At 44.4% G+C, this 27,777-nt stretch overlaps 1 long non-coding RNA gene across 1 annotated transcript; it reads right to left on the bottom strand.

Annotated features, from left to right (window-relative positions):
• Positions 1 to 22,628: 22,628 nt before the first annotated feature.
• Positions 22,629 to 27,108, bottom strand: LOC148001675 (uncharacterized). The gene is made up of 2 exons (XR_015635542.1): positions 25,231 to 27,108; positions 22,629 to 22,878 (listed from the first exon to the last, which is right to left on the bottom strand). It is a non-coding gene; the product is annotated as an uncharacterized LOC148001675 (long non-coding RNA).
• Positions 27,109 to 27,777: the final 669 nt, after the last annotated feature.

Raw genomic sequence — 27,777 nt, 5'->3', positions numbered from 1 at the left:
GCCAGAATTTTATTGAGTATTTTTGCGTCGATATTCATAAGGGAAATTGGTCTGAAGTTCTCTTTCTTTGTTGTGTCTTTGTGTGGTTTAGGTATAAGAGTAATTGTGGCTTCGTAGAAGGAATTCGGTAGTGCTCCATCTGTTTCAATTTTGTGGAATAGTTTGGATAATATTGGTATGAGGTCTTCTATGAAGGTTTGATAGAATTCTGCACTAAACCCGTCTGGACCTGGGCTCTTTTTGGTTGGAAGACTTTTAATGACTGCTTCTATTTCCTTAGGAGTTATGGGGTTGTTTAACTGGTTTATCTGTTCCTGATTTAACTTCGATACCTGGTATCTGTCTAGGAAATTGTCCATTTCCTGAAGATTTTCAAATTTTGTTGAATATAGGTTTTTATAGTAAGATCTGATGATTTTTTGAATTTCCTCTGAATCTGTAGTTATGTCTCCCTTTTCATTTCTAATTTTGTTAATTTGGACGCACTCTCTGTGTCCTCTCGTTAGTCTGGCTAAGGGTTTATCTATCTTGTTGATTTTCTCAAAGAACCAACTTTTGGTTCTGTTGATTCTTTCTATGGTCCTTTTTGTTTCTACTTGGTTGATTTCAGCTCTGAGTTTGATTATTTCCTGCCTTCTACTCCTCCTGGGTGTATTTGCTTCTTTTTGTTCTAGAGCTTTTAGGTGTGCTGTCAAGCTGCTGACATATGCTCTTTCCTGTTTCTTTCTGCAGGCACTCAGCGCTATGAGTTTTCCTCTTAGCACAGCTTTCATTGTGTCCCATAAGTTTGGGTATGTTGTATCTTCATTTTCATTAAATTCTAAAAAGTTTTTAATTTCTTTCTTTATTTCTTCCTTGACCAGGTTATCATTGAGTAGAGCATTGTTCAATTTCCACGTATATGTGGGCATTCTTCCCTTATTGTTATTGAAGACCAGTTTTAGGCCGTGGTGGTCCGATAGCATGCATGGGATTATCTCTATCTTTCTGTACCTGTTGAGGCCTGTTTTTTGACCAATTATATGGTCAATTTTGGAGAAAGTACCATGAGGAGCTGAGAAGAAGGTATATCCTTTTGCTTTAGGATAGAATGTTCTATAAATATCCGTTAAGTCCATTTGGCTCATGACTTCTCTTAGTCTGTCGACATCACTGTTTAATTTCTGTTTCCATGATCTGTCCATTGATGAGAGTGGGGTGTTGAAGTCTCCCACTATTATTGTGTGAGGTGCAATGTGTGTTTTGAGCTTTAGTAAGGTTTCTTTTACGTATGTAGGTGCCCTTGTATTTGGGGCATAGATATTTAGGATTGAGAGTTCATCTTGGTGGATTTTTCCTTTGATGAATATGAAGTGTCCTTCCTTATCTTTTTTGATGACTTTTAGTTGGAAATTGATTTTATTTGATATTAGAATGGCTACTCCAGCTTGCTTCTTCTGACCATTAGCTTGGAAAGTTGTTTTCCAGCCTTTCACTCTGAGGTAGTGTCTGTCTTTGTCTCTGAGGTGTGTTTCCTGTAGGCAGCAGAATGCAGGGTCCTCATTGCGTATCCAGTTTGTTAATCTATGTCTTTTTATTGGGGAGTTGAGGCCATTGATATTGAGAGATATTAAGGAATAGTGATTATTGCTTCCCTTTATATTCATATTTGGATGTGAGGTTATGTTTGTGTGCTTTCATTCTCTTTGTTTTGTTGCCAAGACGATTAGTTTCTTGCTTCTTCTAGGGTATAGCTTGCCTCCTTATGTTGGGCTTTACCATTTATTATCCTTTGTAGTGCTGGATTTGTAGAAAGATATTGTGTAAATTTGGTTTTGTCATGGAATATCTTGGTTTCTCCATCAATGTTAATTGAGAGTTTTGCTGGATACAGTAACCTGGGCTGGCATTTGTGTTCTCTTAGGGTCTGTATGACATCAGTCCAGGATCTTCTGGCCTTCATAGTTTCTGGCGAGAAGTCTGGTGTGATTCTGATAGGTCTCCCTTTATATGTTACTTGACCTTTTTCCCTTACTGCTTTTAATATTCTTTCTTTATTTTGTGCGTTTGGTGTTTTGACAATTATGTGACGGGAGGTGTTTCTTTTCTGGTCCAATCTATTTGGAGTTCTGTAGGCTTCTTGTATGTCTATGGGTATCTCTTTTTTTAGGTTAGGGAAGTTTTCTTCTATGATTTTGTTGAAGATATTTACTGGTCCTTTGAGCTGGGAGTCTTCACTCTCTTCTATACCTATTATCCTTAGGTTTGATCTTCTCATTGAGTCCTGGATTTCCTGTATGTTTTGGACCAGTAGCTTTTTCCGCTTTACATTATCTTTGACAGTTGAGTCAATGATTTCTATGGAATCTTCTGCTCCTGAGATTCTCTCTTCCATCTCTTGAATTCTGTTGGTGAGGCTTGTATCTACAGCTCCTTGTCTCTTCTTTTGGTTTTCTATATCCAGGGTTGTTTCCATGTGTTCTTTCTTGATTGCTTCTATTTCCATTTTTAATTCCTTCAACTGTTTGATTGTGTTTTCCTGGAATTCTTTCAGGGATTTTTGCGATTCCTCTCTGTAGGCTTTTACTTGTTTATTAATGTTTTCCTGTGCTTCCCTAAGTGTGTTCATGTCTTTCTTGAAGTCCTCCAGCATCATGATCAAATATGATTTTGTAACTAGATCTTGCTTTTCTGGTGTGTTTGGATATTCCATGTTTGTTTTGGTGGGAGAATTGGGCTCCGATGATGGCATGTAGTCTTGGTTTCTGTTGCTTGGGTTCCTGCGCTTGCCTCTCGCCATCAGATTATCTCTAGTGTTACTTTGTTCTGCTATTTCTGACAGTGGCTAGACTGTCCTATAAGCCTGTGTGACAGGAGTGCTGTAGACCTGTTTTCCTCTCTTTCAGTCAGTTATGGGGACAGAGTGTTCTGCTTTCTGGCGTGTAGTTTTTCCTCTCTACAGGTCTTCAGCTGTTCCTGTGGGCCTGTGTCTTGAGTTCACCAGGCAGCTTTCTTGCAGCAGAAAATTTGGTCTTACCTGTGGTCCCGAGGCTCAGGTTCGCTCGTGGGGTGCTGCCCACGGGCTCTCTGCAGCGGCAGCAACCAGGAAGACCTGTGCCGCCCCTTCCGGGAGCTTCAGTGCACCAGGGTTCCAGATGGTCTTTGGCTTTTTCCTCTGGCGTCCGAGATGTGTGTGCAGGGAGCAGTCACTTCTGGTTTCCCAGGCTTGTCTGCCTCTCTGAAGGTTTAGCTCTCCCTCCCACGGGATTTGGGTGCAGAGAACTGTTTATCCGGTCTGTTTCTTTCAGGTTCCGGCGGTGTCTCAGGCGCAGGGGTCCTGCCGCTTCTGGGCCCTCCCCCACGGGAGCCCAGAGGCCTTATACAGTTTCCTCTTGGGCCAGGGATGTGGGCAGGGGTGAGCAGAGTTGGTGGTCTCTTCCGCTCTGCAGCCTCAGGAGTGCCCACCTGACCAGGCGGTTGGGTCTCTCTCTCACCGGGTCTGGGAGCAGAGAGCTGCTGCGGGCCGGGATCCGCGGGTGTGGGACTTCCAGTAAACACAGACCGTGCCCGGTCCTAGAGAAATTCTGCTTTCCTGTGTCCCAAGCTCACCAGGCAGCTTTCTTGCAGCAGAAAATTTGGTCTTACCTGTGGTCCCGAGGCTCAGGTTCGCTCGTGGGGTGCTCCCCACGGGCTCTCTGCAGCGGCAGCCCCTTCCTTATCTTTTTTGGTGACTTTTGGTTGAAAATTGATTTTATTCGATATTAGAATGGCTACTCCAGCTTGCTTCTTCAGACCATTTGCTTGGAAAGTTGTTTTCCAGTCTTTTACTCTGAGGTAGTATCTGTCTTTGTCTCTGAGTTGTGTTTCCTGTAGGCAGCAAAATGCAGGGTCCTCATTACTATCCAGTTTGTTAATCTGTGTCTTTTTTGGAGGAAATTGAGTCCATTGATGTTGAGAGATAGTGATTGTTGTTTCCTGTTATCTTCGAATTTGGAGGTAAGATTATGTTTGTGTGCTTGTCTTCTCTTTGTTTTGTTGCAAAATGATTAGTTTTTTGCTTTTTCTAGGGTGTAGCTTGCCTCCTTGTGTTGGCCTTTACCATTTATTATCCTTTGTAGGGCTGGATTTGTAGAAAGATATTGTGTAAATTTGGTTTTGTCATGGAATATCTTGGTTTCTCCATCTATGTTAATTGAGAGTTTTGCTGGATACAGTAACCTGGGCTGGCATTTGTGTTCTCTTAGGGTCTGTCCAGGATCTTGTGGCTTTCATAGTCTCTAGTGAGAAGTCTGATAGGTCTGCCTTTATATATTACTTGACCTTTTTCCCTTACTGCTTTTAATATTCTTTCTTTGTTTTGTGCATTTGGTGTTTTGACTATTACGTGATGGGAGGAGTTTCTTTTCTGGACCAATCTATTTGGAGTTCTGTAGGCTTCTTGTATGCTTATGGGCATCTCTTTCTTTAGGTTAGGGAAGTTTTCTTCTATGATTTTGTTGAAGATATTTACTGGTCCTTTGAGTTGGGAGTCTTCACTCTCTTCTATACCTATTATCCTTAGGTTTGATCTTCTCATTGTGTCCTGGATTTCCTGTATGTTTTGGACCAGTAGCTTTTTCCGTTTTACATTATCTTTGACAGTTGTGTTATGATTTCTATGGAATCTTCTGCTCCTGAGATTCTCTCTTCTATCTCTTGTATTCTGTGGGTGATGCTTGTATCTACGACTCCTTGTCTCTTCCTTTGGTTTTCTATATCCAGGACTGTCTCCCTTTTTGCTTTCTTTATTGTTTCTGTGTTCATTTTCAATTCCTTCACCTGTTTGATTGTGTTTTCCTGTAATTCTTTCAGGGATTTTTGTGTTTCCTCTCTAATGACTTCTACTTGTTTACTTGTGTTTTCCTGCATTTCTCTAAGGGAGTTCTTTATGTCTTTCTTAAAGTCCTCCATCATCATGAGCAAATGTGATTTTAAATCTAATCTTGCTTTTCTGGTGTGTTTGGATATTCAGTGTTTGCTTTGGTGGGAGAATTGGGCTCTGATGATGCCATGTAGTCTTGGTTTCTGTTGCTTGGGTTCCTGCGCTTGCCTCTCGCTGTCAGGATGTCTCTGGTGTTACTTGTTTTGCTATTTCTGACAGTGGCTTGACTTCCTATAGGCCTGTGTGTCAGGAGTGCTGTAGACGTGTTTCCCTGTTTTCTTTCAGCCAGTTATGGTAACAGAGTGTTCTGTTCTCAGACGTGTAGTCATTCCTGTCCACTGGCTTTCAGCTGTCCCTGGGGGCGGGAACCAGAAGGGCCTGCCCCTACTTCTCTGAGGTCCCTGTGCGTAGGGGGCCCTGATGGCACTAGGTGTTTTCCTCTAGAGTCAGAAATGTGGGCAGAGAGTAGTCTCCTCTGGTTTCCCAGGAGTGTCTGCCCCTCTGAAGGTTTAGCTCTCCCTCCCACGGGATTTGGCTGCAGGGAGCTGTTTGATCAGGTCCTTTCAGATCTGGGCGCAGTCTGGACCCGAATCGAAAGATTCTTTATTCCCCTTTCATCCTTGTAGACATTCTTTTCGGCCTTACAGGAGACAAAGTGTTTTTATGTTAATTATTAACAAAACATCGGGTTCTCTACACTAGTACGCAAAGGCTCAAGTTTGAAATCGTGATACAAATCTTGCCTTGGGGCTGACGAGTCATTAATAGTTTCAGTACAACCTCATTCCTGTCATAAGACTAACTTCTAGTACACTATCCCTGCAGCACTTTCTGCTTGAAGCCTGCTTGGAAAACATGGTTTGGCTCCTTCCTGAAAGGTGAGCTCTAAGCCCTCTTATCATTGCACAAGTCACCTCTTATTCTTTACAGTAAAACTGCTTTCCACGGTCCCCCGAAGACAGCTGGAAACCAAGCACACTAAGGGATAAAGATGTTTTCTTTGAGTCTTGTAGACCTACTAAGTGAAATCCCGTATTTCTCCTAGTGGTATGTGCTGGTGACATAAGTCTATAGGCTGAGAGGGTTGTGGTGGTGCATGCCCGTAATCCCAATACTTAAGAAGACATGGAAGGATCACCACAAGTTCGATGCCACCCTGGTCTATACAGTGAGTACCAGGTCAGCCAAGTCCACATGGTGCAACCCTGTTTAAAAAAACAACACATAGACAAATAAACAAATGAAATCCCTAAATAGCAGCAACTGGATAGATAGTGAGCAGAAGTGTAATTCTCATGTTCGGAAGGGACTCTACTTGGTTTCAGGCTCCTAACTTCTCGTATCATTACAAGGCAAAAAGTAGGCAAGAAAGCTTTCTGGGGTGCCTTTTATTAAGGGTGCTAATCCAATTCATAAGCCTCTGGTTCTTATAATCTAATTGCCTAGCAAAGGCCCCACTTCTTAATGTCCTCTGGGGCTAGGATAACAGCCCATGGGTGATGAAAGATGCAGTCACAGTTCCTGACAGTAGTCAACAAGACCTCACTGAAGGCTCAAGGATAAAGAAAAAACGACAGACAGAAAACACTCTGCTGGTAACCTGCCAAATGTGGTCTAAAGATTTAATGCAATTCCAATAGTTTACTTGGTGGATAGTGAAGAGCAAATCCTAAAGTTTATACGTTCATGTGTACAAAACAGATTATAACTGACAGAGTATTGATCGAGAGTCTGTTTGTGGACTGACATTACCTAACTTCAAGATACCTACTAAGCTACATCAATAAAAATACATCGATGGGGCCAGTGAGAAAGTTCAGTGATAAACACGCTTGCCACCAAGCATAACAACATGAGGTTGAGTCCCCAAGACCTGCATGATGGAAAGCAAGACCCAAATCTGTAAAGCTGTACACACACACACACACACACACACACACACACACACACACACACACACAGTCTGTTATCAAAACAATTGAAATAATTTTTTTTTTTTTGGTTCTTTTTTTCGGAGCTGGGGACCGAACCCAGGGCCTTGCGCTTCCTAGGCAAGCGCTCTACCACTGAGCTAAATCCCCAACCGAGAGAAGTTCTTTTTTTTTTTTTTTTTTTTTTGAAATATTTTTAAAGATGGTGTCAAGAGGGTGAAAAGCTAAGCTACAGACTGAAAAGTATGGCATCATTTGCAAACTATGTGTTTGCCACAATGCCATTGTCCAAAAGGTATAAAGAACGTTCATACATTTAATAGGTCAATGATGGGAAAATAAGCGGCCGAAATAAAAGCGAACAGAACACCTGAACAAATTGAAAAGAAAAAATGGGATGCTATTGCAATTTTAGAATGAGCAAAGTCCCAAATACCAACGCCAACATCTTCCAGGACCTTGGTGTCAGATTGGGGCTGCTGAGGCGTCTGGCTCCCTGAACTGTGTGGTCAGGGGTTCTCAGCTTCTCCAGCACACAGGACAGGGGGCCGTTGTTATATGGAGTGTGTGCTCTGCGAGCTCCCCTAGTACATCCCCTTTTTTAATACCTGTACACCTACCATCTATAATATATACTTCCACAATACCTATACGTCTACATAGCATTCTGTCAGTTCTATTCCTCTAGGGATCCCTGCCCAAGAAAGGTATATAACAGCCATGGCTCCTCTCTCTGAGCCCAGAGAGCCTACTCTCTCAGTCTGAGCCAGACTGAGCCCGGTAAGTGCGGGTTTTCAGTTGTTGATGGAGGCGCACATTCATCGGGTGTGTCCCTCTGGTGTCTGGTGTTGAAAGTGGTGAGGACTGAGCTTTTACGAGGTGGGGCCCATACTGGTAACCAGTAGCCTCAGTTTGATTTTGCTGTGAACCTAAAACTGTTATAAATAAATAAATAAAGAAATAACAAAATAATGAAATAACAAAATAAAGAAATAAAGAAATAATACTGCATAAAAATCAAGGTATAGACAGGCATGGTGGTATACACCTTTAATCCCAGCGTCTCAGGAGGCAGAAGCAAGTGGATTTTTGGGAGTACAAGCTTGGCTAGGCCTACATAGAAAGTTCCAGGGCAGCCAGGGCTATTCTGGCTAAAAAAAAAAAAAAAAAAAAAAAAAACCCAAAAAGCAAAAAACAAAACAAAACAAAAAAAAAAAAAAAAGAAAAAAGAAAAAGACATAAAGCCCAAAGAATGTATATTAATACATATAAAAGCCTCTTATAAATCAAAATATAAATAAAAAATTAAAGAAAGACTGGAGAGATGGCTCAACAATTGGAACATACTACCCTTGCAGAGATCCTGAATTCAATTCCTGGAACCCACATTGGATGGTTCACACCACCTATAACTTCAGCCCCAGAGGAATATCTTTTTGTGGTTATATATCTCCATTTTTGGCGGGGAGGGAGTTAAATACTTTAGTTAATCTACTAAGATTTTGCCAGCACTCAGGCACACAAAACAACACAGAGACACATAACATAATTAAAAATAATAAAGTAAATCTTTAGGAAATTAGTTAATAGTGGTACACACCTTTAATTCCAGCTCTCTGGAAGCAGAGGCAGATGGATTTCTATGAGTTCGTGGCCATCCTGGTCTACAGAACATGTTCCAGGACAGCCAGGGCTACGTAGAGAAACACCAGCACAAAACAAAACAAACAAAAGAGAAAGAAAGAAAGAAAGAAAGAAAGAAAGAGAGAAAGAAAGAAAGAAAGAAAGAAGAGAAATATAAAGACAACTCAAATTTTAAAAAATACAGAAAAAAAAACCCTCAAACAGACATTTTAAAGGTTTCATTTAAGTTTAGTATTCTTAATTTTTCATACAATAAGTTTTAATTATCCTCTTTCTCCTCTCCCAGGTGCTCCCAGATTCTCCCCAACATCCTCCTCACCCAAATTCATGTTCTTTGTCAAAACAAAATAGATTTAAAAAAAAACAAAAATAAAAAACAACAAATCATAACACACACACACACACACACACACACACACACACACACACTTGCACACCCCATGGAATCTGTTTTGTGTTGATCAATTTCTATTGGACTTGGCTTGCCCTGCTGTGTAGTTGATATGCCCAGTGCCACTCTGTTGAAGAAAACTGACTTTTCCCTTTCCTAGCAAGTATTGATTCAATCTTCTTCCTCTTCCTCTTCCACATAGAACCCTGAGTCATGAGGGGAGGGGCTTGTTATATTCATTCCATTCTGAGTGCTTCAAGGTCTTTCACTGTCTGCACATTTTGAACAAGCATTTTGGAAGAGCAGATAGACATGTCCAATTTTAAAAAAAATGTAAAGTTGTTCAACTTTCTGAGTCATCCGGGAAATGTTAATTACAGTCACAGTGAAATTCCACTTCACGCCCACTAAAATGGTTAAAAGTGAAAATAATAACAACAAATGTTAAGGAGGGTGTGGCACAAGTGGAATCCTTACAAGCTGTTGGTATTGTCTTAAATGATGAAACCACATTATAAATCCACCTCGCAGCCAGCAGTTTTCTTCCTAACCATTTCCCCAGCCTAGCAAAATGGCTCAGTGGGTAAAAGCACTTGCCACCAAGCCTTAGGACCCAAGTCTGCTGAGCCACGGGCCCACTGTGACTGCACTCAGCCACAGCACACTATATACACACAATAATAGCAAGCAATGGTTTTTCAAAAAATTAAAGTATTTACCCAAAGAAATGAAAATACATATCCACAAAAAGACTTGAAGAAAGATGTCAATGACCACTTTATTTCTGATCATCAAAAACCAGAAACAGCAAATGCTACTTGCTAGCCAGCCTGCTGCCCTACTGTAGTGTATGAAACAAAGCTATACTTCTTAAAAATAAATAAATAAATAAGAATTAACAGCTAGAGACAAATTTTTAAAAACCATCAATGGGATTATGAATCAAAAGTAACTGATATATTTATACAAAAGTATTGCATGGTAAAAAATTTGTAATTAATTAATCACATAGTGCCATATCATCAATCTCTATACTAATTGTAACCAAAAGGAAGACTGAGAATACATATTGCACAGTTCCATTTCTGTGGCTTTCTAGATGATTTATCCTATGGTGGCTGAAATCAGAGAGTGCTTCTCTTTATAGAAAGGGATCAGAGGAGGGTGTACAGGAGACGTCGTACAAGAGATACTAAAGAGAAGTAACTTAAAGGAGGAAAGATTTGTGCCGATTTGTGTCTTTTAGTGCATGGTTGTTTGTCAGTGTTGTTTGTGGGCTTGTGGTAAGGAAGAGCATCACTCAGAGAAATGGATGTGGTACAGCACAGCCGCTCAACACCTGACAGACAGGAAGTTTAAAAGTGCTTCACAAAGGGCCAAAAGACAAGGTGTGTCTTCCAAGTCAGACCCACGCCCCTCCCTCTAGTGAACCTCTCCCTCCAACTATGCCCCACCTTCCAATAACACCCTCATACTAAGAATCTATCAAGGGGTTTATAATCTATTGATTAGGCCATTCACTTCCTAAAAGCCCATCAGATGGCAACAAAGCCCTTAACACGTGAGCATTTGGGAACTCGTTTCAGAATCAAACTGTAGCTTTCCATCCCTGGTGGTAGGCAGGCCACAGTCATCTTTGAAATGCAGAGATTTGCCTTCGATTTGTGTAGAAGCATCTGCCATCATTTTTACCTCTTGCGTTCTGGGTGCCTGCAAAACCAGTATTGCATGGGCAACACCAAAGCCTGCCTTGGGCCTGAGCAGTACCAAGGTTCCTTTAGACCCTGGCTGCAGCCTCTGAGTACCTGGACTGGAATTGGAGAGATTGCCCTGAATGAACAGGCTGGGAGTGGAGGAGGTGGAGGGCCCTTTAAAAGGAGTTAGCTCTTGGCGCTGTGAAGGGCAGGGTCTGGCTGATTCTTAGCCTCAAACCATCTTTCCATTGAGCCGATGCAAAGTAGCTAATGGTGCTAACCTCTTTAACAACCACACAATCTCTGTTCAACACACTGTCTAAATGCTGATCGCTTACTGTGGTCTAGGTCATGCCCTTCAAACTCAGCCTGCTGGAAAGTCTTAGGCCGTGGACAAAATATTGAGGAGCTCTTTGCAAAAACATAACAAGAACGTTTCTAGTCAAAGTCCTGAAACCTCATGAATATACTTTTCTTTCCTGTGTTCCTATCTGCATCCTCAACAGAACTGCTCCGGAAATTACAAACAGCACGGTTCTCTCTCTCTCTCTCTCTCTCTCTCTCTCTCTCTCTCTCTCTCTCTCTCTCTCTCTCTCACCTCCAAACTTCTCCAAGCCAGTCCCAAAGGCCTCTGGACCACGTGTTCAGGACTTCAAAGCAACTTATTTTACTTCTCTGGTACCAATTCACACATTATACAAACCTTTCGTTGCTGATACAGTGCCCAGGAAAGGCACTGTGAGGACTGCATCATTCTCACCCCCTTTTCTCTCTCTGCCCCCTTCTCTATTTTGACACTCTGCTTTTATCTCAGGGTCACAATAATTGGGGCAAGAAACCATGCACTGAAACCTCTCAAGCTATGACCAAAAGTAAATCTATCCTCCTGCACTGGCTAGTTTTACATCAGTGTGACGCCAGCTAGAGTCATCAGAGGAGGGAGCCTCTGTTGAGAAAATGCCTCGGTAAGGTCTGGCTGTGGGAGGGCCCAGCTCATTGTGGGTGGGGCCATCCCTGGTCTGGTTGGTCCTGGATTCTACAGGAAAGCAGGCTAAGTCGGTCATGAGAAGAAAGTCCATAAGCAGTACCCCTCCACGGCCTCTGCATCAGCTCCTGCCTCCAGCTTCCAGCCCTGCTTGAGTTCCAGTGCTCACTGATTTTGAGGATGAACTGTTATACAGAACCCTTTCCTCCCGAAGTTGCTTTTGGTCCTGGTGTTCACAGCAGTGATAACCTAAGGCATAGCCCTACATTGTTCTCTCAGTTTTGTTTTGTTTTGGTCACAGGAATGAAAGCTGCTGCCCAGGGCCTCTCTGGACATGATGAACAAACGTTTTGTCATGATATCAATGAGTACAATGACTTGGTTATAGTCACTCTTGTCATCCTTTCTTATCCCTTCTCTCTCCACTCCAAGTAGACCCCTCTACTTTCCTATTTGTTTTCAAAATCTAGGTTCCTTATATAAAAGAAAACGTGGTAATTGCTATTCTGAGTCTGATTTCTTTTGTTCCATATGATGGTCTCCAGTGAGTTTTGTTTCTTTTAATATTTATTTCTTTATTTTATGCATATGAATACACCGTCATTGTCTCTGGACACACCAGCAGAGGGCATTGGATCATTGGATCCCCATTACAGATGGTTGTGAGCCACCATGTGGTTGCTGGGAATTGGACTCAAGACCTCTGGAAGAGCAGTCAGTGCTCTTAATGGCTGAGTCATCTCTCTAGCACCATGATCTCCAGTTTTATACATTTCCCCGAAGAGACATATTTCACTCTTCTTTATGGCTGAATAATATCCCATTGCATAAATAGGCCACATTTTTTCCTTCTTTCTTGTCGCGCCCAACCTCGACCAGCAAGATCTTCTTCAAGCAGTTTTACTCAGGAACTTTGATACAATCTTCTGACCCTGGGAAATCCCCGCACCACACTTAAGTAGCTAGCGCTGGCCAATCCTAGCAAGCCACGTGGGGACAGCGGATAGGTTGTACTATGCAGAAGCGACCAGGCCAAGCAGGAACAGCCAAATAAGGACTTGTTTTTCTCAATGAGCGGAAGGCGGAAACTGGCACCATCCCCGGGGCGCAGGACTTCACAGCTCCCTACACTTTCTTTTTCTTTTTTCTTTTTGTTGTTGTTGCTATACTATTCGGTTTTTGTCCACTTAACATAAACCTAGACATATGGAAAAAGGAAATTTTTAAATTTTTTTTATTACATATATTTCTTTTCTTACATTTCAAACATTATTCCCCTTCCCAGTTTCCTGTCCATAAGCCCCCATCTCCTTCCCTCCCCCTCTCCCCTCCCCCATAGGGGTATTCCCCCCATACATCCCCCTTACTGTCTGTCCTCCTCCCATATTCCCCTGCCCTGGGGGTCCAACTTTGGCAGGACCAAAGGCTTCCCCTTCTACTGGTGCCCCAACAAGAATATTTTCTGCTACATATGCAGTTGGAGCTCTGGGTCAGTCCATGTACAGTCTTTCAGTAGTGGTTTAGTCCCTGGAAGCTCTGGTTGGTTGGCATTGTTGTTCTTATGGGGTTGCAAGCTCCTTCAACTCTTTCAATACTTCCTCTAATCCCCCCAAGGGGGTCCTGTTCTCAGTTCAGTGGTTTGCTGCTAGCATTGACCTCTGTATTGGACATGCTCTGGATGTGTCTCTCAGGAAAGATCTATATCGGGTACCTTTCAATATGCATTTTTTAGCTTCATCAATCTTATCTAGTTTTGTTGGCTGTATATATATGGGCCACATGTGTGTCGGGCTCTGAATGGCCATTCCTTGAGTCGCTGCTCTAATCATTGCTTCCATATCCCCTCCTACAGATATTTTTTCCCCTTTTAAGAAGGAGTGGGAGCATCCGCACTTTGGTCATCCTTCTTCTTGAGCTTCCTGTGATCTGTAGATTGCATCTTGGGTAATTTGAGCTTTTTGCCTAATATCTACTTATCAATGAGTCTATACCAAGAGTGTTTTTCTGTGATTGAGTAACCTCACACAGGATGATATTTTCTAGTTCATTCCATTTGCCTATGAATTTCATGAAGTCATTGTTTTCGATAGCTGAGTGGTATTCCATTGTGTAGATGTACCACAGTTTTTGAATCCATTCCTCTGTTGAAGGGCACCTGGGTTCTTTCTAGCTTCTGGCTATTATAAATAAGGCTGCTATGAACATAGTGGAGCATGTGTCTTTGTTGTATGTTAGAGCATCTTTTGGGTATATGCCCAAGAGAGGTATAGCTGGGTCCTCAGGTAGTTCAATGTCCAGTTTTCTGAGGAACCTCCAGACTGATTTCCAGAATGGTTGTACCAGTTTGCAACCCCACCAACAATGGAGGAGTGTTCCTCTTTCTCCACATCCTCGCCAGCATTTGCTGTCACCTGAGTTTTTGATCTTAGCCATTCTGACTGTTGTGAGGTAGAATCTCAGGGTTGTTTCGATTTGCATTTCCCTGATGACTAAGGATGTTGAACATTTCTTTAGGTGCTTTTTGGCCATTTGATATTCCTCAGCTGAGAATGTTTCGTTTAGCTCTGTATCCCATTTTTTAATAGGGTTATTTGGCTCTCTGGAGTCTAACTTCTTGAGCTCTTTGTATATTTTGGATATTAGCCCTCTATCAGATGTAGGATTGGTAAAGATCTGGGAAAAGGGAATCATAACTGAGAAAATGCTTCCATAGAATTGGCCTGTAGGGGAGTCTGTGGGGTGTTGTCTTGGTTGATGTGGAGAGCTCTGCCACTGTAAGCTGTGCCATCTCATGCAAGGGATCCTGGGGTATACAAGAAAGCAGGTTGATGCTGGGTGGTGGAGGTGGTGCACACCTTTAATCCCAGCACTAAGAAGGCAGAAGCAGGCAGATCTCTGAGTTCAAGGCCAGCCTGGTTTACAAAGTAAGTTTCAGGACAGCCAGAACTACACAGAGAAACCCTGTCTCAAAAAACCACAAAAACAAAAACAAACAAACAAACAAACAAAAACAGGAGAGAGAGAGAGGGAGAGAGGGAGAGAGAGAGAGAGAGAGAGAGAGAGAGAGAGAGAGAGAGAGAGAGAAAGGATGGAGGAAGGAAAGAAGGACAGACAGAAGGAAGGAAGGAAGGAAGGAAGGAAGGAAGGAAGGAAGGAAGGAAGGAAAGAGAGCAAACTATGGAAAACAAGTTAGTGGGGACATTCCTCCACAGTTTCTGAATTAGTTCCTGCCTCCAGGTTCCTGCCCAGACTCCACTGGATGATTCCCTACAAGCAGAAGGTGAAGTAAAGGTGAAATAAACCCTTTCCTCCCCAAGTTGCTCATTGTCATGGTGTATTATCACAGCAATAAAACCACAAATCAAGTGATTGTTGTTATTGTTTTGTTTTGTACGTTTGTTTTAAGACTAAGTCTCACTCTGCAGTCAAAGTAGCCTAGAACTATAGAACCCAGACTGACCTCAATCTCGTGGAAACCTCTGCCTTACCCACCCAAGCATTGGTATCATAATGAAAAGCTCTCAAGGAGAACTTTCCCTCGGGATGGAGACCCTCCAACTCCAAAGACCAGACCGAGACACCACAGGATGCAATCAGCAAGAGGATTTGGTTTATTGTCGGGATACACAGGCACAGGCACCTGCGGGCGCTTCAGTCACTCGGGGGACTGGCGCGCCCCACGGAACCAAGGATGGGCTTTTTATAGGATTCTGGGGAGCAGAAGCAAGCATACAGAAGCAGATGCATGGTTACAGGGATATAATTGGTGGATTCTAATGTAGCAAGGGTTCAGCCCGGGGGCAAGTTTCCTAGCTACCTTCCTGAAACATAACGACTGACTCGGCCCCCCAAGGGTTCAGCCCGGGGGCAAGTTTCTTAGCTACCTTCTTGGAACATAACGGCTGACTCGGCCCCCCACCAGGGTGTGGGACCTCTCCCGGGGCTTTTCTCATTGTCAGGTGCTCAACCACAGTCGTCCTGTTGCCAGGCCTTCAACCAAACACATCCTGCTTGGCAGCCGCTGTGTACTCAGTGTTCTAACCTTTCTCTGAACCAGTCATCTTAAGTACAGCCTTGCAAAATGGTGTTACTGCTGCTAAGCTGGGGTCTTTCAATAAGAATAATGTGATATTACTTTATCCATTTACTCATTCAGCACACAGGCTGATATAACTTGTTTATCATGACTAGCATTGTAGCAAACACTAGAGTGCAGATATTTCTATTGTAGGCTAACTTTTATTCCTTTGGGTATGACATAGCCGGAGCCTGTGGTAAGTGTCTTAGTTAGGGTTTCGATTGCCACAGCATAGCATAACAAAAATACCATAACAAAAATCAAGTTGGGGGGAGGTTTATTCGGCTTATACTTTCAGATCATAATCCATCACTGGAGGAAATCAGGACTGGAACTCAAGCAGGGCTGGAACCTGGAGAGAGGACCTGATACTGAGGGGATTGGGGGGGGGGGGGGCGCTGCTTACTGGTTGCTTCACATGGCTTGCTCGGTCTGCTTTCTTACAGAACTCAGGATTAACAGCACAGGGGATGATACCACCCACAGTGGGCTGGGCCCTCCTCTGTTGGTCACTAATTGAGAAAATGCCTTACAGCTGGATCTTGTGGAGGCATTTCCTCAAGTGAGACTCCTGGGGTGACTCAAGCTTGTGTCAAGTTGACACACGAAACCAGTGTGTACAGTAACTCTATTGCTTCTCTTTTGAGAAGTCACCAACAGTAGATCATGGCTGCTTCTCCCACAAACCCTTGATAACATATGTTGTTTGTTTTCATAATGATTGCTGTTCTAACAGAAACGACATGAAATCTCAGTGTAGCTTTTTATAATTGATAATTAATGGTGCTGGGCTTGAACTCAAGGCTTTATGCATGTCAGGCAGGCCTTTTATCATGAAGCTATAGCCCCAAGACACTGCGTGTAGTTTTGATTTGCATTGCCTTGATGGCTAAGGGTGATGAACAATTTTCAGCATTTATTGGCTAGGGAATTTCCTATGCACTTATTAGGGTGTTGGTTACATTGGTGTGTAAAGTTGTTTTAAAAAATCCAATTGTATTCATAATATCTGTGCATTTTACAATTTATACAATAGTGCTCTATGGATTCGTTAGGGTTTCGAATGCTGTGAAGAGACATCTTGACCTTGGCAACTCTTTTTTAAGATTTATTTATATTATTATACAAGTACACTCATTTTCAGACACACCAAAAGAGGGCATCAGATCCCATTACAGATGGTTGTGAGCCACCACGTGGCTTCTGGGAATTGAACTCAGGACCTCTGGAAGAGCAGTCAGTGCTCTTAACTGCTGAGCCATCTCTCCAGCTCCATGGCAACTCTTGTAAAGAAAACATTTAATTGGGGCTGGCTTATGAGTTCAAAACTTTAGTCCATTATTAATATGGTGGGAAGCATGGCACCAGGCAGACATGGTGCTGCAGAAGGAGCCAAGAGTTCTACATCTGCATCAGCAGCAGCAGGAAGAGAGAGTGAGCTTCCAGTGATACACTTCTTTCAACATTACTGGTCCTAATCCTTTCAAGTAATGCCATGTCCTATGAGTCTCTGGGGGCCATTTTCATTCAAAACACCACACAAGCACACTCTTGAACAAGGAAATACGAGCCTGGGTTCACACTGTATTAGTTTTCTCATCACTATGACAAAATGCCTAAGAGGCAATTTAAGAGAGGAAGGATTTATGTCGGGTTGGTTTGAGAGGGTAGAGAACACCTCAGTGAAGAGGGTAGGTGGCTGGGGCTGCAGTCCTTGCTACGGGAACTTTAACTGAAGTTTATTACATCTTGGTAGACAACAAAGCAGAGAGCCTAGGTTGGAAATGGAGCCAGCCTATGACTTTCAAGGCCCACCTCCTCAGCAGCCTATTTCCTGTAGCTATGCCCCACCCCTTAAAGGTTCCACGATGGTTCTACCAGCTGGAGAAACCAAAGGAGTGTGGACTGCGTGAGGCATGGCCTTGGTGGGGAAAGAATGACATGGGTCCTGTTCCTGGGACAGGACCTATAGGCATGGGTCTCCATGAATGTTGATGGCTTCTGTGAGTGTAAGGCTTGTTTGTTCGTTTTCACTTTTCTCCAAGGAATGTTAATGATTCCATAATAATCAGAGACAACAGGGGTCCAGGATGTAAAGGTGTAGCTGATGTTCAGCAAAATGGTAAATGCTGGGACCTTCAGGACAGCCCTTAAGGCTGCGGAAAAGAACTCTAAACTCATGGATTCAAAAATATATAATTTCTCAAAAAGTAAGGATGCAATATGAATTCTATGAAGGGCTAGAAGCAAAAGCAGCTATCCTGTGAGCCACTTGTCAGAAAGATACAAAGGAAGGAGATAAAGAGATTTAGGGAGTGGTGATCACAGAAGACCCCTACCCAGCCAAGTTGTTTATTTATGCTTACAAAGGCAGACAGATTCCTGAGTTCAGGATCACCCTGGGACACAGTGAGTCCAGGCCCAGGTGTGGTAGAAATGGTAATTGCAGGACAGGGTCTCACCCACCTATCTTATCTTCTGTGTTTAACAGAGATAGGCAAATCTCTAAATTCTTTTGCAGTGTTAAAAGAAAGTGCATGCTTATTGACTTCTAAGAATCTAGGGGCTGGTGTCCTGGGATACTGATTTGTAGGATAAGTAAAAGGTAAGGAACACCTCAAGGTCTACTATTAGATCTCTGTTGGCAGGTCTCAAGGCAGCTACCCAATGGCCCACTGTCCGCACCTGCACCGACAGTGTGTGAATATCGGGCGTAGGTCTGCGGGATTGAAATATATCAAGTACACAGGTCATCCATTTTCAGCGAGTGCCCCCAAGGCTTAACTGAGATCTCCTTATATACCCAAGGCAAAAGCCTTGGAAAACAACAAGGCAGGTGAAAATCTCCAACTAGGAAAACAGGAAAAGTCTATGTGGTGAAAGTTCCAGCCCAATCAGGGGCATAAACAACTTCTTAACAACAACAAGCAGGAAGGCTCAGTGGGGAGGAAGGGTGCCATGGAAAATCCCAGCCCCAAATCAGGGGCTAAGAGCAGCTCCCAGAGCAGCTCCCAAGGGTGTAAACAATTTCTTGCTATAGCAGGCTAAGAGGCTCAGCGAGGGGGGAGGGAAAAACCAAGGTAGGGCCCAACAGCCCACAAATTTGACCAAGGCACATGAGGTTAGACAGGGATCAGATGAGTCACCTGCTGCCTTTCTAGAGCAGCTCATGGAGGCATTCTGCTAATATACACCCTATGACCCCAGCAGCGAGGAGCACAAAGCTACTGTGACTATGGCTTTTATAGACCAGGCTAGTAGAGCTATCAAGAAAAAGCTTCAGAGGCTAGAGGTGTAAGGCTCGAAGTGAGTCTTAACTACCAGGAGACCCCTACCCCCACAGTGAGACATGAGAACGGAGTTCGATGCAAACACAAGAGGCTTATTTTCCAGCGCGTTGGGGTCAACCTTCAATCAGTCCCTTGTGGCGAGTGACTAGAAGGTGACCCAGAATGGCTATAACAAGCAGTTTTTATACTTTTTAGGGGTACAGGTTACATCAGCAAGGTTACAGTTTAAACTTATTGGCTAAGCATATTGACTTTTGAATCTATTGGCTAGCAAGCATATGACATGCGTTTGAACTCTATCTGGCACCAGAGGGTCAGGTGACTATGTCAGTACATTCTTCCGATATTTAAGAATGTCCCTGCTTCTCCAGAGAACTGTGGGTGGAGAATGGAATTAGCCTAGCCCTGATGACCTGAGGCGGGAAGCTGATACGTGGCCTAATCTTGACCTGAGGCTGTGTGTGTAAAGCTGGCAAAAGCCCCTAAGGTCCCCATAACCTAACTATTTTCTACCAGGCCAAGCCTCTTAATAGCTCTTACAGTTTAGTAAGAACTAGGGTCCCCCCCAAAAAAAAAAGTTGTTGATTTAGCTCAGTGGTAGAGCGCTTGCCTAGCATGCGCAAGGCCCTGGGTTTGGTCCCCAGCTCCGGGGGAAAAAAAAAGAACTAGGGTCCCTTCATCCCCCGTTTTTTTTGTACAGGCTGCAATCTTGGAGCTATGCTGGGGGTTGGGGGGCTGTCTGGTGACTAATTCATATTCTTCAGGTCCTGTCCTCAGAGTCTTATATTGTTGACAAAGGACCATCAGCTGTACTGTACCTATTTCCTCTTTTATGAAGGCTATAAACTTGTTCAATATGCAGGGTCTAAAGGTCAATAAGAGAACAATTAGGGGTCTTAACAAGGTGGATATGAGGATGGTTAGCCAAGGGGATGAGTTAAACCAAGCTTTGAACCAGCCCTGACTGTTCTCTCTCTTCCATTTGCCCAGCCCTTCTCTCACCTTGGCCATCGTATCACAATTTGTACAACCTGAGTCCCCAAGTTTTTCTCTTTAGCCATCTCGTTGGTTCTTTGCCTTTCTGAGTGAACCTGAGTATTGGGTTATAGGTAGGATTTGCACAGAAATTATCTCAATACCCATGTTTCCCCTGGTAGAGCCCCTCAGTAGTGTAATTGTTTTACCATGATCAAGTTCCAAGAGGAGGAGGGGTTCCAGTAGGTGTCTCCTGTAGGCTCACATCCCCACGCAGTGAGATAAAACTGGTGTGGACCCCCACATCAGTGAACTTCTGCCTGGTTTCTTCCATTGAGGGTAAATGTAAGTAGGGGATCTCCTGCAAGTGACACCTCTATACAGGGAATGCACATCTTATCACACCACCATCCCCAGCCCAGAGCCCTCTCTCTCCCCATATGGGCAGTTTGCTTCCACCAGCACTGTCATGGATGGGGATGTCCCACAAGTCAAGTCCTGCCATTCGCTGACACAGGTCAAAAGTGAGGTCAGGCCACCAGGTGTTGAGGGGTTTAGAGGCCATCAGGGAGGCGACCGCATCTTCAGTTCCAATGGAAATCACAGTCCAGGTTTGACAGACTGGCACATGGGGGCAACAGGAGTCCCCGGGAAGTGGGGTGTCTGCAGGTTTCACATGGGACACATGCACCAGGGCCACAATATTGTCCACCTTAAGGACTGTGGGAGTGGTTAACAGTAACAGGAAGGGTCTCTTCTACCAGGATTCCAGAGACTGTGCCTGATGCCTCTGGACATAGACCCAGTCACCAGTCTGGAAAAGGTGAGGGGTCTCTAGCATTCCTGGAGCATATAAGGCAGAAAGTTTGGGGGCTGGAGAGATGGCTCAGTGGTTAAGAGAACTGACTGCTCTTCCAGAGGTTCTGAGTTCAAATCCCAGCAACCACATGGTGGCTCACAACCATCTGTAATGAGATCTAATGCCCTCTTCTGGTGTCTCTGAAGATAGCTACAGTGTACTTATATAGTAAATAAATCTTAAAAAAAAAAAAAGGCAGAAAGTTTGGGCCAAACTTCATATTGTATTGACTGAAAGGCTCGGAGCCTCATAAAGAGGTTCCTATCAGTGAGTTGGGATAACTCCATCGTGGATGCAATGGTCACCAAGGGAGTTGGGGTGCCAAACAGGATCTCAAAAGGGGTCAGGTTAAAATGGTAGGGGGTATTCCGGGCTCAGAACAGGGCCAGAGGAAGGAGCACCACTCAGTCAGCACCAGTCTCCAAGGTCAATCTAGGTAAGGTCTCCTTTAGGTTTCTGTTCATTCTCTCTGAAAGACCCCCAGAGAGGACCTTTCCCTCAGGAGGAGTCCCAAGCGCCCAATGACCGAGCCGAGTCCACTCGGATGCAATCAGCAAGAGGGTTTATTGGAAAACACAGGTACCTGCGGGCACACAGTCTCTTCGGAGGACTTGCGCACTCAGCAGCTCCAGCATGGGGCTTTTATAGGGATTGGGGAAGCAGAAGCGGGCGTACAGAAGCAGATGCATAGTTACGGGGATTGGTGGATTCAAACGAGGCACATAGACATGTTCACATATGATTGGCTATTTCACATGATGAGGTAATAAGGTATAGCTACACACATTGGCAGGTTTGGGGCGTCCTGGATGTCGGGGGCTGGGGGCTTATCTCTTCCTGCCAGGTGGCCTGTGAGTGGTACTCCTGGTCTGTTCTGCATTCCTTTCCTTTTATGGTCTGTTAGTTTTCACGGTGACTCGGCCCTAGGTATCTGGGCGTGCCTGGGCTCGGTCAAGCCTGTTGCAACTCTGAGTTAAGACTCATGGGGTGGGTCTTTCATTTTCCCCCATTTTCTTTTAGACTTGAGTAAAATCCTTTACTCAAATCGAATTCTAAGGAATCTCTTCCTGTTGTCTTACCCTCTGGTATTGTTGGGTGAGAACAAGCGTCTGAATGACTGAGAGTCTGTTCTTTATGAACTGCATCAATCTGTTTAGAATGCAGGGGCCAAAGAGGAAGATTAGGAGGAGGATGATTAAGGGTCCCATCAAGGTGGACACCAGGGTAGCAAACCAAGGGGATCGGTTAAACCACCCCTCGAACCAGCCTTGTTGGGAATCAAACAGCTTCTGTCTCTGGGCCAAGCGTTCTCGGAGCTTAGCCATGTTATCTCTCACTAATCCTGTATGGTCTGCATAGAAACAACATTCTTTCAGTGTAGCACACAGGTTCCTTCTTTAAGGAATATCAGGTCTAATCTTCTCCTATTCTGAAGGACTACCTCTGAGAGGGAGGTTAGGTATTCTTGGAGGTCAGCTAAAAAGTCTTTCACTCTTTTTATATCTGAGTCAATGGCAGTTCTGAATTCTCTATAAACCTTGCATTGCAGGGCAATGGCAGATGTCCTTGTGCTGCCCTTGCAGCACCTAGATAGCCTTAAGTAATTCTCAACTCTTTTTTTTTTTTCTTACTAAGTCTTTAGCATCAGGATTCCAATCTGGACACTATCTAAACCTACACACCAAGGTCATGACTAGCTTTTAGAACTTCTAAACTTATACAGATTGTGATCCCTGAGGCACAGTCCCAAGAAGTGTTAGGAGTACTAACATATGCAATGTTACATCATTTGTAATAGAAATCAAGCCTATCCCCACACCTATCTTGATAAAACCCGGGGCAAACATGAAATTAAGTCTAGGGAGCTTTTTGAAGATCTGAGTTTCCCTCTAGGTCCCAGCTCTCAGCCCCAACAGCTAGTACACGGCTGGTGAGGGTTGAGAGTTGATGGCTGTCAGGGTGGTCAGCAGAACCAGGTACGGTCCTTTCCAGTGAGTATCTGGGTTCGGTGCCATCGTATGTAGCCGAGTCTCCGACCTGGAACTGGTGAGATGTCTCAGGGGTCCCCAGGGCATAGGCTGCTGCCAGCTCTGAGCAGATTTCTTTCTGTATCACCTGTAGGTCTTTTAGCCTGGCACACAAATCATTATTACTATGGCACTATGACATGTTGGTTCAGTAACATCATCTAATACAGTCAGTGGGGCTGAGGCCCCATATAAGATCTCAAAGGGGGTAAGGCTGAATCTGGAAGGGGTATTTCTTGCTCTGAAGAGAGCAAGAGGGAAGGAGTGTCACCCAGTCTGCGCCAGTCTCCATGGTTAATTTGGTCAGGGTCTCTTTTAGAGTTCTATTTATTTACCCTACCTGTCCTGAACTTTGAGGTCTGTAAATACAATGTAATTTCCAATCGACCTCTAAATACTTGGCCACACCCTGGCTTACCTTGGCAACGAAAGTAGGGCCGTTGTCTGACCAGATTACCTTGGGCATTCCAAGAGGAAGATTTCTTCCAGTATCTTCTTGATGATTGCAGAGGCCGTCTCTCGTTTGGTGAGGAAAGCTTCTATCTATTCCTGAAAAAGTATCTACAAGCACTAGGAGATACTTGTGATTATATTTTTCTGGTTTTATCTCAGTGAAGTTCACTTCGACTTTTCACCAAACTCTCTAGGTCTCTTTGCCCTGTTTGCTTGCTAAGCATTCACTTATTGACATACCTTATACTTTCTACTGCCTCTCTGGCTAAAATCTTAAAGTCTATTACATACACTTAACTACTTGGACAAACTTTTTATCTCCTAAATGAGTCCATTTCTGTATTTGGCAAAGTGAGTCTTTTCTTTGTTCTCTGGGGAGTATAGCTTTCCCCTCAAGTGTGCCATTGTCCTTTATCTTTTAAGCAATTTGGGCCTTTTCTAAGTGAGGCCATCCCTTAGTCCAATCCTAGTTCTCAGTGGCTGTCTCTTGCAGGCCTGCAACCAGGATGGGCTCCTGCATAACCATTTTTCGAGCCACTTGATCTGCTTCGTTATTGCCCCATGTCACTGAATCTCTTCCCTCCTGATATCCTGAGCAATGAATAGTACTCACAGTTGTTGGCTTCATCAGGGCATCCAAGAGATGGCAAAGGCATCTGCGGCACTGATGTACTGGGGGGTTGAGGTTCAGCCATCCTAGATGACATTGTGTTGTCCACCATGGCAGCACCCACTTATCTCTGACCTTCATGAAGAGAACTGTTCCCGTCTGTGGACAAGGTAGCCTCGGCTTTCAGCAGGGGTCAATCAGCCAGTCGCAGAGGTCTTTCCTCCACCCATGGGCTTCTGCCAGTGCTTGACACTCGTGCTGTGGTGGCTCCAGGTCGGATTGGGCAGCAAGGTGACCAGATTGCCCCCAACAGGTGGAGAATCTAGTCCATGGCAGCTGACCAGTGGTCCCATCTTTTGGGACACTCTATTCAAAGGCAAACATCAGCCAGTCTATCACAGTTTAAGTCCTGGATTGGGTGATAATTGTTAGTGCCCGGCTGGCAGGAGTGATATGTTCCAAGTAGAACAGCGCTAAGCCATTCATCTCCCAGCATCAGGTACTGGTGCACTGAGACAGGTCTTAAGCTCCGCATACACAGTCTGTAGATATGCATACACATGGCCTCACCCAGCCATTTCAGCCCACGCAAGCCATTTTGGGGAGCAATTTTCTCATGAGCAAGGGATGGGGGCAGTCAGGGATGACTATGAACTAGTGGGTTACCCGGCCCACGCCAAGGTCCACTGTTCTTCGGGCAGTCCATAAGTATTGTTTGTTGCCAGCAGGCCCCTGTACCCAAGGTCTTTGGATACTGGCCCACTGGAGCATAGGAGCACAGAGCATTGGGTCCCTGTATCCACAAAACAACTGGGCGGGCTTCCCTTCTATCTCTGTGCATAGCCAGCACCAAGAGGCTCTCCAGTGTCCCCTCTTGTTCTTTCTGGGGCAGTCCCTGACCCAATGTCCTTTTTCTTCGTATTAGGCACACTGATCTTTAGCCAGGAATTCTCTTCTGTTGCCAGGTACTATCTTCCTAAGTTCCCTAACTACTGTGGCCAGTATATGTTCCTCTCTTGTCTTTTATCTCTCTTTAGCTCTCTAATTTCCTCTTCTTTTTGTCTCTTTTCTTCCCTAGCTTCCTGCTCTTTTTATCCTCTTTCTTCCTGTCTTTCTTTCTTTCTTTCTTTCTTTCTTTTTTTTTTCAGTCTCTCTGCATCTTCTTCTACAGCTATTAGGTGCTGTCCACTTTTCTGCACAGACCCTGAACCACGCATCAACTTATTTTCTCTGCAACTTACAATAACTCTCTCAGTGACTTAGCTTTACCCTTCAAGTTTCTGTAACTTTCTCTTCATATCCTTTCCTTATCTTAGCCAGATTAGTGGGGCATTTTCCAGCCCCTAGGAGACCCACCCTCGGAGCCTGGGGGCAGACCTGGAGCACTCCCTACCTTCAGGGGCATTGAAGTCAACAGTCAGGAGCCTTCCATCCATGTCTGGAACATTCTTTCTGGCCTCTAGCAGGATTCTGTCTTTCCTCAGTGGTAAAGAAGATCTGTAACAGTTACTAACAAGCATCTCACGTGGGATGGTGAGAAAACAAGAAGGGAATCTAGAGGAGAGAGGTCCACTGAAGAGGACAAATAGCATTTAGTCACACAGCTAAACCAGGAGGCCTTTTTTTTTGGACAAAAAGGCCACTGTAAATATAAGCACAAGCTTTGTCTATGAAACAGAAAGGCGAGCAGAGAGGCAGCCTAGCTGTTACCGGCTGTCTCTCTGGGCTTAGATTTTCCCTTAAGGAGTACCTACCTCCCTTCAGTGTCAGCTTGGTGGCTTTGCCTCTCAAGAGAACCAGCCTCCAAATGACACTGGGCTTCTAGTAACAACTAATAACAAAAGGATGGAGAGATGGTTAGAACCTGGGTGCTAGATACTAAGCAGCTGACAAAAGAATTGTAACCAGTTCACCTGGGGCTTTCAGGACTTTAGTAACAGCCCTTTACCAAACTGTCTCAGTGGGCTATAGGCCCATGGAAAAGAAAACATTAATCCTGACTGGCAAAACAAAGTTCTTCACAGTTGTAGATTCTTTGAAACTATTTTAGGGGCTCTTTTTGTCCCCCAACCTGGGGCATTTTAACCATAGGGGCAGGAACTGGCTGCTGTGGGGATAGGACCAAAGGCACTCTCCATGTTAATGATGATCAGTGAGAAAAGTAATTTAATGTTGGAGACTGACTCCTCCCTTGGAATAAGGACAGCAGATAAGGCAGGCTTCCTTAAAGAACTTCTCTAAATGAGCGCTCTCCTACTGTGAGCAAATGTCAGAAATTCCTTTCCTGTTCTTGTTTTCCTTATAGCCCCACTTAGCTCTCAGCCTTTTTAGATCATTCTTCCTGTAGCATTTCTAACACAGCCTGTCCTTTTTTTATAGCCTGTTAACAGCATTTCTGATCTTTTAGGCAGCTATGCACTAAGTGCCATACCGGCTGAAACTCCGCCTTTAAGATTCCTTACTCCCAAGGAAAATTTAAATCTTTCCCAGTTCATCACAGCTGGCTGCGAGCATAAGCACAGATAAAACACTATATGTTTTTGTTTTGTTTTTCTTTCCTTTTTTCAGAGCTGGGGACCGAACCCAGGGCCTTGCGCTTGCTAGGCAAGAGCTCTACCACTGAGCTAAATCCCCAACCCCCAAAACACTATGTTTTAAAAATTAACTTTGGCTATCAACCAACACACTGCCACTAGAGCGGGGTCTACAAAATTAAGTTTCTTACTCACTAAGCGTTAAGGGGACCAAGTAAAACTCTTCGACGAACAAAGCAAACAGTTTCATGATTTCAAACACAGTCGTCGGTCCAAGATTTTAAACACAGTCGTCAGTCCAAATTCAAACACGAAACAAAAGTCAAAAAGACACTAACAGACACAACACGTCCAGAAAACCACAGTCAGGTCACAAAGAAGACAAACAATTCCAACAGTCAAACAAGTAACAAGCAGACGCGCCGCGCAGCTTCGGTACCAAACTGAAACCAAAAATTCAGACGGAGTCAGCGAGGGTCTTGGATCCTCTACTCCAATAAAATTCAGACGGAGTCATCAAGGGTGCGGATCCCTCCGAAAACGGACGGAGGTGCCACGGATCCGGATCTCCCTCTCCTCCAACCACCCTTGGAACGTCTTCCAGGGCTGCGGGGGAGAAGTTCGAGCTCGTCAGCTCCTTCTCTGGCCCGCCCAGATAGTCCCCAGATCTGAGCCTATTGATCGATCGTTCACAGGACAAGACACAACAGACAAGACAAACGCCGGCCGGCTTACCTCCCGGTGGGTGGTCGGTGATCTCTGGGCGGAGGGTCTCCAAACCCCGGGCGAGCCCCCATAATGAAAGACCCCCAGAGAGGACCTTTCCCTCAGGAGGAGTCCCAAGCGCCCAATGACCGAGCCGAGTCCACTCGGATGCAATCAGCAAGAGGGTTTATTGGAAAACACAGGTACCTGCGGGCACACAGTCTCTTCGGAGGACTTGCGCACTCAGCAGCTCCAGCATGGGGCTTTTATAGGGATTGGGGAAGCAGAAGCGGGCGTACAGAAGCAGATGCATAGTTACGGGGATTGGTGGATTCAAACGAGGCACATAGACATGTTCACATATGATTGGCTATTTCACATGATGAGGTAATAAGGTATAGCTACACACATTGGCAGGTTTGGGGCGTCCTGGATGTCGGGGGCTGGGGGCTTATCTCTTCCTGCCAGGTGGCCTGTGAGTGGTACTCCTGGTCTGTTCTGCATTCCTTTCCTTTTATGGTCTGTTAGTTTTCACGGTGACTCGGCCCTAGGTATCTGGGCGTGCCTGGGCTCGGTCAAGCCTGTTGCAACTCTGAGTTAAGACTCATGGGGTGGGTCTTTCATCTCTACCTGCCCTGAGCTCTGGGGGTAGTATGCACAATGGAGCTTCCAATTAGTCCCCAATATCTCTGCATATCCCT

Source organism: Rattus norvegicus, chromosome 13, assembly GCF_021556685.1.
Source record: "Rattus norvegicus strain SHRSP/BbbUtx chromosome 13, alternate assembly SHRSP_T2T, whole genome shotgun sequence".
Lineage (NCBI taxonomy): Eukaryota > Metazoa > Chordata > Mammalia > Rodentia > Muridae > Rattus > Rattus norvegicus.
Note: the sequence above shows the minus strand (reverse complement) of the source record. Positions and strands in the feature narration are given on the sequence as shown.